This window comes from Bacillus rossius, chromosome 16, assembly GCF_032445375.1.
Source record: "Bacillus rossius redtenbacheri isolate Brsri chromosome 16, Brsri_v3, whole genome shotgun sequence".
Classification (NCBI taxonomy): Eukaryota; Metazoa; Arthropoda; class Insecta; order Phasmatodea; family Bacillidae; genus Bacillus; species Bacillus rossius.
The window spans coordinates 11,977,086-11,977,824 of record NC_086343.1 but is presented as its reverse complement, the minus strand read 5'-3'; the positions used below and the strand labels follow the sequence as shown (position 1 = coordinate 11,977,824).

At 31.8% G+C, this 739-nt stretch overlaps 1 protein-coding gene across 6 annotated transcripts in view; it reads right to left on the bottom strand.

Moving 5' to 3' along the window:
* LOC134539986 (peroxisomal acyl-coenzyme A oxidase 3-like) overlaps nt 1–739 on the bottom strand; it is a 38,502-nt gene that overhangs the window by 1,530 nt on the left and 36,233 nt on the right. The window lies entirely within an intron of this gene.

The following is a 739-nucleotide window of genomic DNA, read 5'->3' as shown; positions in this document are numbered from 1 at the left end:
GTGAGACACAAGTTAACTTCATGTGCTATCATAAAAAATTTTTTACAAAACTAAGTTACTGAATTCTCACGTAAATGAAAAATTACAGTAAAGCCCTCATTAAGAAATTTACACTTTGTCAATTCCTAAGAAATAATTTTAATTTTTGCATCATTTGTGTGAAAATCATAAATGCTGTAATATAAATTTATATTCATTAAAGTTTTACACAAACCATATTAAAATTTATTTTTTCCATATGAACAATGTTGACTATAATACGCCATGACCCAAACATTCAAGGTATTATAGAGTCAGTGTAGCATTGAAATACCCTCTTATCGCATAATCGTCGCACCCATATTTTAGGGCGTCAAAATTTGTATTTATAAACCCTCTCGAATAAACGTTGCACAATGTTTTTGGTCCCGCTATTAGATTACAAGCGCTTTGTGTGGGTATTTTTTCCGCATGAAATGATGTATTTTAAAATAGAAATCTAATATTTATTCGGACATTAACTCTTATTTAATTAACGAATATAAGAAGTAGTCTGATGTGTAAATTTTCTTTTAAAGACATTTTAAAAGTTACAACCTTCATTTGTTCGTCTTGTGTCGCTGCAGTGTACTGCTTACAAAACTGTAGCCAGCGCTCGTTGCAATCATTAATGTTTGGTTATGTTGCTTTCCATATAGAGCGCGCACACGTAGCCGAATATCAATATCTCGCCAATGCATGCAACATGCGCTCTTTTTGG